The following is a 16,447-nucleotide window of genomic DNA, read 5'->3' as shown; positions in this document are numbered from 1 at the left end:
AGGTGTAATGGTTAAATGTATTTGCCTGCGAGAAGGATACAGGGAAGATATCCTGGAGAGGCAGATCCTTAAACTGTCTCTTGAAGCATGACTAGGGCTTTTCCAGGCAGGAAGAGCAGGACACTGTGTTCTAGGCAAAGAACAGCAGGGAAGAGGCACCGAGTAAGGAGAAGACACATGTGCAACCAAAGTGCCAAACCCCAGGAAATTGTAAGAGAATGCTCCACAGGACAGTTGAGGGCAGCCCAGAGAACTTGGGTGGTGTGAAACTTGGGGTAGAGGCTGGCAAGGTTTGAGGGTTATTAAGAGCTCTTGAAAAATAAAGAGGGAAAAGATATCAGTGGCTATTCAACAACAATGACAACAGCAGCAACAACAGCATTTCTAAGTCAGACTAGGCAGGGGCAACCTAAAATAAAATCAGAACTTTTTCCCCTTGCCTAAAAGCCCTTGCCTGGTGGGTCTCCACGTATTTTTGTAACCTCATTTCCTGCCCTTCTCCTCCTCACTCACCATGAAGTTTTGTTTTTCACATATACTAAGCCTGATCCCACCTGAAGAACTTTGCTGTAGGTCAGTGGTTCTCAGTCAGGGGTGATTTTGCCCCCCAGAAGACTTTTAGAAATGTCTAGAGACGTTTTGGCTGTAAGGACTTGGGGAGGGCTCTTGGCATCCAGCGATAACTGCTAGACATCCTACAGTGCACAGGATGATCCCCCACAATAAAGAATCATCAGTCCCAAAGTGTTAGTGGTGCCAAAGTTGAGAAACTTCTAGGTGTCCCCTTGGCATCAGGGCTCTTCATTTTGTCACATCCCTGTTTTATTGTCTTTAAGCAAATTATCACTACCCAGTGATTCTTGTTTATTTGTTTCAATTATTGTGCAGATCCTCTATCAGGACATAAGGTAGGGACCTAGAGTATATCCCTAGCTCCTACAACAGTACCTGGCACACTGTGGGCGCTCAGTAAATATTTGTTAAACAAATAAGTGAGTGAGTGGGTTGGCCCTTACCAGCTGTTTGACTTTGGCAAGTTACTTAAATTTTCTAATGTCCTTATATGTAAAATGAATTTTTAAAATATTAATGGTTCAAAAGTGTTTGGAGAAGTAATGAGGTAATATATACTAAAGTACCTCACGTAAAGCAGGTGCTTAATAAATATTCTCTACAGTACTTGACAGTGAACCAATTATACAACATTGTAACAGTATAACAAATTATGATTAATTAGGCAGAAAATATTTTGTTTATTTCAAGTTTCATCTCCTATAAAGAAAGAGAAGGTGTATTGGTTAAATGTATTGACTGGCATCAGATTCCCTGGATTCGAATCCCAGCTACACCATTTACTGCCTGTAGGACCTCGGGCAATTGATTTAATCTCTCTGTGCTTCACTTTCTTCATCTGAATTCTAGGCTAGATGGTGGGAGGGAGAGAGACGCAAGAGGAAAGAGATATGGGAACATATGTATATGTATAACTGATTCACTTGGTTATAAAGCAGAAACTAACACACCATTGTAAAGCAATTATACTCCAATAAAGATGTAAAAAAAAAATAGTGCAACTACCTCACAGCGATTTTAGCTTGGGCTCTCCCAAAATACTGAGTCTTTGAAGAAGGATTGTGTGTGGATGGTTTACTTTGGAAAGTAATTCTAGGGCTTCATTAGATCTAGAATCAGGGAGTGGAAGGGATAAAACAGGCTGGTCCAAGGGGTCATGATTGAGCCAGATCCTGATGTGGAAAATGGTCTGAGATTCTACTGGGCCCTCCTTGTGAAACTGTAAAAGGTAGCTCAGGGTCATCTCCTTGAGAAAAGGGGGATATTTATCCAATAGCTCCCTGGCACCATTGGTCAGGGTTGCCCTAGTGGATGTAACCTTGTACTTCCAATTTTGTGCAGGTGTCAGTGTAGCTAAGAGAGATGCCCCTGGCATCACATTCCGCAGAGGCACAGAGCTCTAGTAAAAAGCCAGAGACAGGTAATGTGGCTGAGGGGAGGCCAGAGAGGGAAGGTGGGCTGCAAGGATGTAAATGAGGAGCATACAGATATCTAGGGCATCTGGCTGTTGTGATCATTGAAAAATAAGTATAGTATTTACAACAATACCTGCCACACCAGTGGTGCTTTATAAGTATTATATTAGTATTTTGATGATTATTGTATATTAAAGTTCCTATTGACCTCCTCTTAAGGGTTGATGATGTTATTGTTTGGTAGAAAGAACACTAGATTGAGAATTGGGAAACTTGGATCCTATCAAGTCTACCTGATAAATCTGTTCTTTCATGTTTTTCAAATATGCTTTGGGTTCCTGCACATTGCAAGGTGCTGAACTTTTGCATTAGACTATACAAAATGATTAGACATGGTCTGCCCTCGAGGGGCTAGAAATCTGTCAGTGGAGATAAGACAAGTATGTACATAGCTCAAACACAAGTCAGAAAGTAACACCACATGTCACTTATTCCAAAATGTGTATCCCCCGTTCCTGCCTTGAATTTAATATCTCTGAAATTGAGTGTATTAATAGATGGCATCTTAATTTGATAAAATAAGGTAAGTTTCATTAGAGAGGTACCAACAAAATTCCATGGGAATCAAAAGAAGGAGGTGATTATTTCTAACTGGGGAGTTTAGGGAACTGAGGAAAGATGTAGAAAGTGACAGAAATAGTAGGCATATTAGTCAACATTAGAAAGTGCCTTCTTTTTTTTCTTTCTAAAATGACAGGCTTAGGCTAAACTAGGATTTCCTCTGTTAGTAATTTGAAGTCTTACCTGATAGATCTGGAAGCTTGTTGCAGCTGCCACAATCCCTATCCACATGTTCCTCATGAAGAGGTTTATCTGGACTTACAATTAGAAAGAGAGTCATTTGGCTGTGGGACTCCTGTGGGGCTTCTGGGTGCTCCCAGGAACTGTTAAATCCCATCATAGTTATTATCAGGCTATGGCATACCTACCAGTGTCTGTCATCTCCATGAGACTGTAAACTCTGTGGGACAGGGACTGTGTCTGTTGGGTGCAGAGTTTTGCCCACTCACCAAGAACTGTGCTTGGCATGTCAGTAGACCCTCGTTGGCACTAGTTGAATGAATGTCGAAAGGTAATGAATCTCTTACCAGAACCTACTAATACCTTGCTTGGATGCCCAGGTAAACATAAGCACCAGGTAAACTTAGGAAAATGGAAAGGTAGGTAGGTATTTTAGCTACTGTAGTTTGGGGTCTTTAAAACTAGATGATATAATACATTTTTTTCTGCTTTAAGAAATTATTTTTGTTGTTGGTTTTTTACTTGTGACTGACAAGTTCAAACAGACCCTTTTTTTCCTTAGAAAGCTTAACTCTAGTTAAGCATTTTAGAGTAACTAAATGGTTAGACTAATTCCAGCCAAACTTGAATGCTCAGCAATGATAGAATTAGTACTAAGTCCAGTGCCAGCCATCTTGGTGACAAAGTAAGGAGAAGTAACTCATGGCTGATTCTTAAAATAATAAGTTTCACAGCTTCCATCTTTGGAAAAAGCCTTATGGATACCTCTGGTTCAGAAACAGTTTGATGAGACAGCGTTAGAGGAGAAAGAAAATGTCACATTTAACTTGTGAAAAATGTTGAGGGATAAACCAGAAAGATTCCCCATTGGTAAAACAAACAAGCAAGAGCTGGTGAACTGGCCCCAAGGAAGCCTGCCAGAGTCAAATTGCCTGAGAGACTTTGTAGACTCTTGTTCATTTCTATTTCATGTCGTTTTCCAATACCTCTATCATCTTTAATCAAGCATAAAATTAAACTGGGAAGCAATATTTTCTGATTTATATTCTATTTTTTCAATCCTCATCAGTGTTTAAAATTACAGCTTAGCAAATATTCATGTCTGCAAGATAATGTTGTGAACTCTTCTAACCATGAGGAGATTGTACATTCTTAGGAAGAATGTTTTGAACAAACCAATATTATTACTAATCTAATTTTTAATAAAATATTATCATTTGAATAAAGCAAATAGTTTGAAAATGTTTGGAGCACTTTTGAAAATCTCTGTGGTACCTGTTATACGGAGCTTGCAAATTAGTTGCCCACAGTACACATTCGGCACCAAAGTGTTTTGTTTATGTAGCAAGGGTTTTTTTTTAATACAAAATTTAAAATTCAGTATATTTTAAATAAAAATTTAAATTTCCTGCCCTTTCTTGAAAAAATACAGGAAGTCTGCTAATCTAGGACCTTTTTATCCTGCATTTTTTCATATAGCCAACAAATATTTCCTCAGTGCCTACTATTTGGCAGGCACTAAATGGAATCACCTGGAAGCTTGTGGCAGCCATCCCTTTTAATAGGCAGAGTGATGGTTATGTGTATTCTTCAGTGTGCCACAGTCCAGGCCACTTCAGTGAGGTCTACTCTCAGTAGCTATTTATTTCATTCTTGCACAGTTGATTTTCTCATAATGGAAAAAAAATGTTTGTATTGATACCTGGCAAAGACAGCTGTCCAGTAATTTTTACTCTCTCAGAGTAGCGTTGCCATTGGAAAATGGGTTTTTAATCAGGTAATACATTTCACAGTCCCCTTTTTATCTAGGTGATATGAAAAATTCTCACCAGTGGAATGAGAGTGAAGTAATGGGTTTCATTCTTGAGAGGACTTTTTTCCCCCAACAAATTCAAACTCATTTTATTGAAAATCATTGAGAAGCTATGAGCAGTGGTAGTAAGGAGGATGAATAAAACACAGGCTCTATCCCTTCTTCCTGTGGAGAAGACATTTAAACAACCAGTTTGAAGTGATAGCAGAATGAAACCCAGGTGGATAGATAGGACAACCCCTTCTGCAGACTAGTCAGCCTCCCTCCTTCCCCAGCTGCTCCTCTCACTGTCCAAGGAGCTCATGAGCAAAGGTTTGTTTTTTTTGTTTATTTGTTTTTTTGAGAAGACTTAAGAAAAAACTTAGGCTTTCTTCACTCTCTTTTTCCCCTTTTAAAGGCTGAATTAGAATATCCGAGATCTTCAGAACCACAAGATGGAAGGAGCTCGGATCCCTGAGTTCCATGTAAAGAAAGTCAACCACTGAGCACCAACACATGCATGGACTGATACATTGTGATATATGATACCAACTAGCATTTACTTAGGTAAGACATCATGTTTTTTACCAAAATTGAGAAAACAAAATATTATTCAAGAGGGTGATATGTTTCAAAAATGGAAGAATTACCTGCTCACATCAGTAATTTACAATACCTACCTGACTCCTGCAGTGCTTTGAGTTTGAGAACCTTTCCCTTGATGAAACTATTCAGATCATTGGTTTCCCTGTAATTTCATCTTGGTCACCTTCTCTGTTACAGAGCAAATTTGATCATAACATTCAGAAAGTTGAAAGCAAAGTCTTAAAATTTTAGACAAAATGAAACGGCTTGAGAAATCATTTTCAAGCTTTTTGTATTCATTATTTTATCTATGGAATGCTGTAATGTGTAATGAAATTAAGGATTGATAGAATTGAAGGCTTTTTTTGTGTGTGTGTGTGGTACGAGGGCCTCTCACTGCTGTGGCCTCTCCCATTGCGGAGCACAGGCTCCGGACGCGCAGGCTCAGTGGCCATGGATCACGGGCCTAGCCGCTCCGCGGCCTGTGGGATCCTCCCGGACCGGGGCACGAACCCGTGTCCCCTGCATCGGCAGGCGGACTCTCAACCACTGTGCCACCAGGGAAGCCCTGAAGGCATTTTAGAACCATCTAACCTTGCCCTCTATATCCAATGTGTGGATTCTCCTCTCAGTTGTTATATTTGAGTCCCACTTTTTTTGTAAGTACTCACATTGATGGGAGCCTCCTTACCACACAAGACAACTTTATCTAAGTTTTTCTTGTTAGAACTTTCTTTATTGTTTTAGATAAAAATCTGTCACCAATACCTACCACTGACTGTAAGAAATTCTGTTCTTAAATGTCTATGAAGTCACATAGGATAAGTCTGATTTCTCCTCCATGTGCCCATACAATAGCTCTTTGGTTATTGGAAGATAACTGTTAAATGTCATGTCCACTACCCAATCTTAATTTTTCCAGACCAAAGATTCTGTTTTTTCCATTGTTACTCATATTTATTATGCTATCACAATCCTGGTTGGCCCCTCTAGAAATACTCCATGAACTTGTAGGTATATTATTAATTATAGCCTATTTTTATTATCATTTTTCATTTGCTTTGGGTTATCCTCATCAGACAGTTGAAACATATTTGAACATGTTGTCAACCATATACCCTATATTATTCTGGTAAGTACAGCCCACTGTTTGCTATTTGTTGTTTGGTCAGTACAGCCCACTGTTTGCTATTTGTTGTTTCAGCCTAATTTATTAATCCTTCATCTGTCAGTTTGAAGTCTTTCTGAAGCTTTCCTACTATTAATACTTAAAAGTTTACAGTTTCTGCAGTTTTGGTCTGAGGAGAAAATTGATTTGATTTCCATGGGAACTTATATGTTTATTCTTTAAGCTTAAACTGAAATTTATAAGAGATTCGGAGGCAACCTCAGATTTAGGATTTTTTTACTGCCATTTTTTGAACAGATAATTATTTTACTATTTCTTCTTCATATTTTTAAATTACCATTAGGTTCCTGCATTTCTAAGTGTAATTTCTTATGGAATTTTTAAGCTTTGTATAGTCTTAACTTTGTTCAATTTGAGGAAAAGACCATTTTGTTTTTCAAAATATCTAATAGGATGCTTCATGGTTGTGATAGTTCACAAAACTTAATGAAATTTAAAAAATGAAACTCATTTTATAACTATACAGACTTTCCTAAAAGAGAAACCTCTTGTCTTATCTAGCTCAGACAACTTATTCTAGATTAGTAGACTAATATTGAAGTTTCTTCAAACAAATATAGGTATTGTAGTCCAGTTTAAAACTCTACAGTACATATCAAGCTTCTTTTCCCTTCAAGGGTTTCCCATTCCTTCTTCGTGATTTTAATTTCTTAAGGTGCGAGAAACCTGTATGGTGTTGGTAGGAGGGGGAATGGGGGTCTGTGTATATGTGTGTATATGTGTATATGATTGCCCATTTGTTAGTACTGGGTGGTAACCCAAATAGTCCAGGAGAGCTTTATGCTGGCTCCAGCTGCTAGTGACCTGAAAGGGTTTGGTGATCAGTTTTTAATGCCCTCATAGCACAGTGACCATAGTGCTGGCTCTATAGTGTGTCATACTGGGTAGTTGGGGTGCTCAGCTGGGCCTCCATGAAATTTCATGGCATAAGTGGTCCTTTGACCTTCACCCAGAGACTCTTCCACACAATTCATGCCAAGGTCCCTCTTGGGGACTTGTGGATTGACTAATGTGCCCAGCTAACATTTGTAGCCTCTTCTAGGTTCACAGAAAATTTAGGATTCTCTTCTGTACCAAATGTAACTTCAGAGAAAACTGTGGTTGGCCCTTGCCCTTTCCACCCTAGATGTGCCTTTGCCCCATCCTTGTGATCTATCCCAGATGAATTTGCAGGTTCTACTGTTAAGCAGCTCCAGGCAAGGGGTGGTTGCTAGTTTTCTAGATTCTAAGCTCTTTCTCCAGTTTCAAGGGAGGGATTTTTTTTTGTGGTTCTTTCTCTCTCCCAGTAAGCACCCAGGAAACTGCTAAGGTGAATTGCACTATTTCCCCTCCATTTCATTTTTTACAGCTAGAGAAACACACCAACTTTTCAAGTTTGAATATCTTTCCCCAGTCTCAGCCCGATGAGCTGTTTTTCAAGCCAGGTAGTTTATGCCACCCTCATTTATTGGTTGTATGTAGAGGAGATGGAAGGAAGTATGAGGATGTGGTCAATATATGGCACAAGTTGAAGCCACATCTATCAATCAGTTACATGCATTTATGAGACATAAGATGCTACTAAAAAACTGATGGGTCATGATGAAATCAAAGAGGAAATCAGAAAATACCTCAGGACAAATGGCAATGAAAAGAAAATCTTACAAAATCTTTGGGATGCAGCAAAAACAATTCTGAGAGAGAAGTTCATAGTGATACAGGCCTTCCTCAAGAAATAAGAAAAATCTCAAACAACCTAACCTACCACCTAAAAGAATTAGAAAAAGAACAAACAAAACACAAAGTGAGCAGAAGGAAGGAAATAATAAAGACCAGAGAGAAAATAAATAAAATAGAGTTTAAAAAAAACAATAGAAAAGATCAGTAAGACCAAGTGCTGGTTTTTTGAAAGGATGAACAAAATCTGCAAACCTCTAGCCAGGCTCACCAAGAAGAAAAGAGAGAGGTTCCAGATAAACAAAATAATTAAAAAAGGAGAAATAACAACCATTACCACAGAAATACAAAAAATCATAAGAAAATACTATGAACAGGGCTTCCCTGGTGGCGCAGTGGTTGAGAGTTCACCTGCCGATGCAGGGGACACGGGTTCGTGCCCCGGTCGGGGAAGATCCCACATGCCGCGGAGCAGCTGGGCCCGTGAACCATGGCCGCTGGGCCTGCGTGTCCGGAGCCTGTGCTCCGCAAGGGGAGAGGCCACAACGGTGAGAGGCCCGTGTACCACAAAAAAAAAAAAAAAAAAGAAAATACTATGAACAATTATATGCCAGCAAATTGGACAACCTAGAAGAAATGGAGAAGTTTCTAGAAACATACAGCCTGCCAAAATTGAGTCAAGAAGAAACAGATAATTTGAACAGCTGAATCACTAGAAGTGAAAAAGAATTTGTAATAACAAAAACTTCCTGCAAACAAAAATCCAGGACCAGATAGCTTCACTGGGAAATTCTACCTAACATACAAAGAACGTATACCGATCCTTCTCAAACTCTTCCAAAAGACTGAAGAGGAGAGAACACTCCCAAAGTCATTCTATGAAGCCACCGTCACCCTGATACCAAAACCAAAGACATTACAAGAAAAGAAGATTATAGACCAGTATCCTTGATGAATATAGATGCAAAAATCTTCAACAAAATACTAGCAAACCGAATCTGACAACACATAAAAAGGATCGTACACCATGATCAAGCTGGATTCATTCCATGGATGCAGGATGGTTCAGCATACACAGATTAATCACTGTGATATACCACATCAACAAAAGACAAAAACCACATGATCATCTCAATAGATGCACAAAAAGCATTTGATAAAATTCAACATCCATTCATGATAAAAACTCTCACTAAAGTGGGTATAGAGGGAATGTATCTCAACATAATAAAAGCCATTTATGACAAACCCCCAGCCAATGTGATACTCAGTAGTGGAAAGCTGAAAGCCTTCCTGCTAAATTCTAGAACAAGACAAGGGTGGCCACTCTCACCACTTCTGTTTAGCATTGGAAGTCCTAGCCACAGCAGTCAGACAAGGAAAAGAAATTAAAGGTATACAAATTGGAAGGGAAAGGTAAAATTGTCATTATATGTAGATGACGTGATAGTCTATATAGAAAACTCTAAAGACTCCACACAAAAATTATTAGAAGTAGTAAATGAATTCAGCAAGGTAGCAGGATACAATATTAATACACAGAAATTTGATACATTTTTTTCACTAACAATGAAATATCAGAAAGAGAATGTAAAAAAAAAAATCCCATTTAAAATTGCATAAAAAAATACCTAGGAATAAGCCTAACCGAGGAGGTGAAAGACTTACATGTTGAGAACTATAAAACATTGATAAAGGAAACTGAAAATGGTTCAAAGAAATGGAAAGATGTCCCATGCTCTTGGATTGGAAGCATTAATATTATTAAAATGGCCATACTACCAAAAGCAATCTACAGATTTAAGCGAGCCCTATCATATTACCCATGATATTTTTCATAGAACCAGAACATATAATCCTAAAATTTATATGGAACCAGCAAAGACCCAGAATTTTCAAAGCAATCTTGAGGAAAAAGAACAAAGCTGGAGGCATAAACTTTCCAGGCTTCAGACAGTACTACAAACCTACAGTAATCAACACGGTATTGGCACAAAAACAGACATATAGATCAATGGAACAGAATAGAGAGCCACAGAAATAAATCCACACACCTACACGCTCAGTTAATCTTCGATAAAGGAAGCAAAAATATACAATGGAGAAAAGACAGTTTCTTCAGCAAGTGGTATTGGGAAAGCTGGACAACCTCATGTAAATCAGTGAACTTAGAATACTCCCTTACCCCATATACAAAAATAAACTCAAAATGGTTTAAAGACCTAAATATAAGACATAACAGTATAAAACTAGAAGAGAACATAGGCAAAGCATTCTCTGGCATAAATTGTAGCAGTATTTTCTTAGATCAGTCTCCCAAGGAAAAAAGAAATAAAAGCAAAAATGAACAAGTGGGGCCTAATCAAACTTAAAAGCTTTTGCACAGGTGGCCAGCAGGCACATGAAAAGGTGCTGAACATCGCTAATTATTAGAGTAATGCAAATGTAAACTACAATGAGGTATCACCTCACACCAGTCAGAGTGGCCATCATCAAAAAGTCTGCAAATACATGCCAGAGAAAGTATGGAGAAAACTCCTAAACTGTTGGTGGGAATGGAAATTGGTGCAGCCACTGTGGAAGACAGTATGGAGGTTCCTTAAAACACTAAAAATAGAGTTACTGTATGATCCAGAAATCCCACTCCTGGGCATATATCTGGAAAAGATGAGAACTCTAATTCTAAAAGATACAAGCACCCAGTGTTCATGGCAGCACTATTTACAATGGCCAAGAAATGGAAGCAACCTAAGTGTTAATCCCCAGATGGATACAGAAAATGTGGAGTGTGTGTGTGTGTGTGTTTACACACACACACACACACACACACACACACACACAAAATGGAATGTTACTCAGCCATAAAAAAATAATGGAATACACTGTATTGCCATTTGCAGCAACCTGGATGGACCTAGAGATCATACTGAGTAAGGTTAAGTCAGAGAAAGACAAATATTACATTGTGGAATCTAAAAAATAATACAAATGAATTGATTTACAAAACAGAAACAGACTCACAGACAGAAGACAAACTTAAGATTCCCAAAGGAGATGGTGGGGATAGGGGGGATAAATCAGGAGTATGGGATTAACAGATAAACACCACTGTATATGAATTAGAGAAACAACAGGGGTTTACTGTATAGCACAGGGAACTATATTCACTTTCTTGTAATAGCCTATAATGGAAAAGAATCTGAAAAAAAATGTGTAACTGAATTACTATGCTGTATACCTGAAACGAACACAGTATTATAAATCAACTATACTGCAATAAAAAGAAATAGTTTCTGTGATTCCTATATTCTGTTCATTGGCTTTTGACGACCTTTTTGCTACACAAATCTAGGCAGCTCTTCTACTCAGTTTACATACTTATTTTAGCAAGGTAGAAAAGATTGTGTAATGGCTACAGTAAAATCATCAACTTGATTTCCTCCATTTGATTCAGGCAGTATTTAGACTTTGCCTCACAGCTGCATTTAGTAAACAGTTTTACATTTTTCAAAAACAATGTTTATTTGAATGGATTGTCATGCCATTTGCCTTAAATTTATTTCTCAATTCAGTCAAAATGTTCAATTGTAGCTAGCTAGCTAGATATGTTCCTTCATCCAGGAAAAATGTAGCATATAAAATCACTGGAGTATCCTTAAGTTGACTTACTTCTGTATTTCAACACCATCACCTTCAATTCAATGTGTTTCACTATATATTTTTAGAAAGAATTGAGTCAAAGCCTTCTAATCTAAATGTTTTCTCCGGATATTAAAGAAAAATATTATTTTAAAAATCAAGTGAAACACTTTTATTAAAACCACACTTACATCTGAATTTCCTGAATTTGAAAGTTCATGATGGATTATGCCCTTTTTAGTATGAAAGGAGTTACAATCTAGAGGTGTTTTGGTGTGTCAACTTTGTATACATAATAATTCAAACACTCCCAAAACTGGTTTGGTGCAACCCGTCTGCTTTTTTCACTACTTGTTACTACTTGAATTATTCTAATCCCTGTCATTTATCTACTGATTATATTATTATTTTATGGCATTTATTATGCCAAAGGAATAACAATTAAAACATGTCAAATGATTTCCGTGAAGAATATTCTGGCCAGCCCCGAAGAGAACTCATACCATATTAGAATTCTCTCAGTTCCACAAACATGCCAAACTCTTTCATGTTTCCCCAAACATGCCAAACTCTTTCAGTTTCCCCAAACTCTGTGGGGACTTTTGCTACCCCTCTCTTGGGATTGCCTTTCACCAACTCTCTGCCCTGGTGATTCTCTCATATTGTACCAGAAATGTTGGATCAGTCCAAGGCATTCATGATTACTAGGATTAGATTCATCCCATTCAGTATGTAGAGGTTTCAGAGTGCTATGATATGAACCATTGGTGTATCCTTTGTCACTTTGTGGCATAAACATCTAGATCAGTTTTATGTAGAGATTTGTTTCAGATTGTCTGCTGTTTCTTTGTTCCTCTATCTTGTTTTCTAAAGTGGGAAGCATATTAAATACTCTTCCAGAAGATGAGGCTGATGAGTTCAGTGGGAACATAGACAGCTGAAAAGAAGAGTTGCTCTTTCATATGGTCATTGCCAGGAAAAGCTCCTTAAAACCACTAAAAATAGACTCATCATATATTCCAGTCTGTGGAGTAACATCATTTTGTGATCCTGCTAAGATTAGGGAAACAGTGTAGCAGTGATTCCTTTGAAACTATTGACAGAAGAATTTGGCATAGAATATTTAAATTATATCTATGACAAGGCACTTGGTATTCATGCCTAGAATCTGAATGTGAATTGTAAATATAGTTATAATAAAATAGTGTTTACACATTTTACTGTACAACTTTTACTGATAAATAAACTATGGACTTAGTTTTGGAATCAGTTCTTTGGGTCAGGCTATTTATTGCTCATTAACAACAATAAGAGACAAAGTCTTGACTTGGAATATATGTTATTATATGTATGACTATGTTAATCTCTCTTTCTCTTTGTGTTTGTAAATATATATTTAATATCCTTTAAGCAATATTTTTGAATTAGTATTTCGCATGTGTTTTTATATCAGCCTCTTAACTATTTAAAACGCCAGTACACTTATCTAGAGTTATATGACAATGTCAATAGTAGGGTAAACAAAGCCATTGCAAGTTCCTAGTGATCTGCACATTACTTTTTTTTATACTGAATTTTGCATATCTGATATCTCTTCGGCTGTTCCACCAAAATCCTAGTAATTAGACATGAACAAGGCATCTTGTTCATAAAATCACTGGCTTGATTTTATGATGAAAATTAATCAGTGATGAACGTTTGTTCAATTTCTCTCCTATATAGGGTGATTTCCTTTAGTATATTTTCTAGCGACTCAGGTTATTGCAGCTATATTATTTAAAGGAGATAGTTGCTACCATCCCCAGAAGAAAATGTTTTCTGATGCAAGGTGTGAAGTAGAAATATCATATAATTTGAGTTGGAACTTCTGGGTTCCAATTCCAGCTTAACTGATGATTAGCAGAGTAGTCATTTAATTATCTGTGAAATGAGGATGATAACGGTATTTCACAAATTTGTAGAAGGGGCCAAATGAAATGTTGAATAAGAAAATATTTGGTAAAGTGCTAGGCATAAATTAATGTCATCAGTTATTTGGCTTATATCTTTTCTGTGTCCCATCAAATGGAATTTTATAGAATACTTCGTTAACAAGGGTGATTTTGCTACCAAAGGGGGGAAAGAATTGGTTCTTGGGAGAGGTGAAAAAAATCTTACTCTTTTTTTTTATGTGTAAAACACATATATAAATACAGCACATAAATAGATATACAGTATATCTGTGTTTTTAAAATTTTATGAGGAGTGTAATTAGGGAAGAAAGTGCCTAGGAAGGCTCTTTAGGGGGTGATAATACCAAAAAGGGTGAGAAACATGACTTCATAGTGTTATACAGCAGGCATAAATCTCAGTCTAGGAATTTGGTGAGGAAGAAACGTAACTTCTTGTTTCTTGTTCTCTGTGAGCAAACTTGTTCTTTGTTTTATGCTCACCTTCTGCCAGGAGGAATAAACGTAATCTGAGAAGTTCAGGGTTTCATTTCCCTCCCTCCTTCCATTCCTGGAATCAAGTCTGTGTGCTGGGGAGCTTATGTAATAACAAGGTTTGGGGACTCTGACTCTGCCTTGAATTCTAAGATCTCTGTGGAGTTAGTTCTCTCTCTCAGCTACTTTTGCACCTCTCTAATGCACAGGTCAAAGCTGGCTGCTTCCTTGCTACTTTAGAACTGCAGAAAACTTGGTAGTGTTCTCTGAGGCCTTCTGCCTAGATCCTCCCTCCAGATATTTCTGCCCTGTTCCCCTTTTTGAACATGAGGAATTCATATATTTTGTCCATGTTTTGGGCTTTATCCAAATACAGAAGCCAAGAATTCCTATATATTTAGATTCCTCAAAACTTCACTGGTTTCTCTGTTACCACTACCCCACCCCATGTTTCAGCCTAGGGGTAGATGGTAGGGTGGGGTAGGGTATACGCAGTATACATCCCTTTGGAAGAACTGTCTCAAAGCTAGTATCCCTTCCAGGTGTTTTAGAAATGTATTTTGAAGCTTAAAGGAAAAAAAACTTACTTCTTTGTATTAATACCCTTGTTGTAATAACCATATCCTGATGAAATAGCTGCATTGTGGTATTATTTAATGGGGGGAGGGCCACAATATAAAATGGAAGTGTGTGGGTAATGGCTGTATGCAGGGAACATGTTAGACTTTATTAAAAAATTATTTCAGAATGTTTCTCTCACTCTGTTCATCACATAGCAAATTATTCTTTTTTAAACAACAGCATTGAGATATAATTTACATATATATAAAACTTATCCATTATGTGGATTTTTAGTAAATTATATTAGAGTTGTGCAACCATTCAGTTTTAGAACATTTTCATCACTCAGTAAATTCTCAAAAGCCTGTTTTAAGTCTATCCTTGTGGGATTTTACTGCTAAATAGTGTTCTGTTTTATGGATATACCACATTTTATTTATCCACTGATCAATTAATAGACATTTGAATTCTTTCCAGCTTTTGGCTATGATCAGTGACTCCTGTGAACATTCACATGGAAGTCTTCATGTGGACATAAATTTTCATTTCTCTTAGGTAGATTTCTAGGAATGGATTTGCTGATTCATATGTTAAGTTTATGGTTAACCTTTCAGAAAGTACCAAACTGTTTTCCAAAGAGTGGTACTATTTTACATTCCCACCGGCACATATGAGGGTTCCAGTTTCTTCACATCCTTGTCAACACTTGGTATTGTATGTCTTTTGATTATAGTCATTTTGGTGTGTCTATTGTCATATGTCATTGTGGTTTTAATTTATGGTTTTAGTTAACAACTAATGATGTTGAACATCTTTCATGTGTTTATTAGCCAGTAATATGTTTTCTTTAGTGGACTAGCTGTTCAAGTCTTTTGCTTATTTTCTAATTTTGTTGTTTGTCTTTTTTTATTATTGAGTTATATGATTCATTATATATTCTGGGTACAAGTCTTTTCTTATTTTTATTTATTTTTTAGGGGGTGTACAAGTCTTTTATCAGATATATAATTATCAAATACATTCTCCCTCTCTGTGGTTTGTCTTTTCAGTTTCTTAATAGTGTCTTTATAAGAACGAAAGTTTTTAATTTCAATGCAGTCCAGTTTGTCAGTGATTTTTTTAGTGGCTTGTACATCTGTTGTCCTGTCCAAGAACACTTTCCCTAACCCAAGGTCACAAAGATCTTCTCATATATTTTCTTCTAAGAGTTTTATAGTTTTAGTTCTTATATTTCAGTCTGTGGTCCATTTCGATTTAATTTTTGTATATGGTGAGATACAGGGTCTAAATTTTATTTTTATTTTATTATTTGCAAATGTATTTCCAATTGTCCCGGTACCATTTTTTAAAAAAATTATCCTTTCTCCATTGAATTGACTTTGTGGCACCCTTGTGGAAAACCAATTGACTGTAAATGTAAGGTTTTATTTCTGGAATATCAGTTTTGTTCCATTGATCTATTCTATCTGCCTGTCATTACACCAGTACCACATTATCTTAATTCTTATAGCTTTATACTAAGGTTTGAAATCAGGTAATGTAAGTTCTTCAATATTCTTCTTTTTCAAAATTATTTTGGCTATTCCATGTTCTTTGTATTTCCATATCAATTTTAAAATCAGCTTGTCAATTTCTACAGGAAAGATTGCTGGGATTTTGATAACAATTATGATGAATCTACAGACAAATTTGGGGAGATTTTCAATCTTAATATTGAGTCTTCCAGTACATGAATATTGAAATTTTCTCTTATTATTTTGACTTTCTTAATTTCTCTCTACAGTGTTTTATAGTTCTATATTTACAAAATTTT

The sequence above is a fragment of the Lagenorhynchus albirostris genome, chromosome 17 (assembly GCF_949774975.1).
Source record: "Lagenorhynchus albirostris chromosome 17, mLagAlb1.1, whole genome shotgun sequence".
Lineage (NCBI taxonomy): Eukaryota > Metazoa > Chordata > Mammalia > Artiodactyla > Delphinidae > Lagenorhynchus > Lagenorhynchus albirostris.
Note: the sequence above shows the minus strand (reverse complement) of the source record.